A 661-nucleotide genomic window follows, 5' to 3' on the forward strand; every position below is an offset into this window, starting at 1 on the left:
CAAAAGACCTCTTTAAAGTCCTGAAGAGCAAAGATTTCTCTTTGAAGACTAAGGTGTGCCTAACTCAAGCCATGATGTTTTCAATCATCTCACATGCATGTGAGAACTGGACAATGAATAAGGAAGATGGAAGAAGAGTCAATGCTTTTCAGTTGTGGTGTTGTTGAAGAATATTGGAAGTATTCTTCCTTCCAAGGAGTGGCTTGTGGATTTGAACCACCAGCCTTCTGGTTAGCAGTCAAATGACTTAGACAATCCCACCAATCTTCCCTAAATCTCATGATGTTGAAATTAAGGTCAGAAAGATGAGTAAAGTTAACAGACAAACAAAGGAAAAAAAAATGTGAGCTGTGCTTTGGTAAGTGGAAGAAGTTTCCCAGTAGAAAAAGGAAACACCATACACACACACACGCACACAAACACATATAACAACAACAACAACAACAAAAATACCCACTGCTATTGAGTAGATCCGGACTCTTAGCAACCCCTCCTTGGATATCTGAGGTGGTATCACTATGGAAGTAGATTGCCCAATCTTCCTTCTGAGGAGTGGCTGGTGGGTTTGAACTGCTAGCATTCTGGTTAGCAGTCAAGTACCTTATGCACTATGCCACCAGAGCTTATATATAAATATGCTTATACACACACACACACACAC

This window comes from Orycteropus afer, unplaced genomic scaffold (genome assembly GCF_000298275.1).
Source record: "Orycteropus afer afer isolate SDZICR_OR568_19922 unplaced genomic scaffold, OryAfe1.0 scaffold00391, whole genome shotgun sequence".
Taxonomy (NCBI): domain Eukaryota; kingdom Metazoa; phylum Chordata; class Mammalia; order Tubulidentata; family Orycteropodidae; genus Orycteropus; species Orycteropus afer.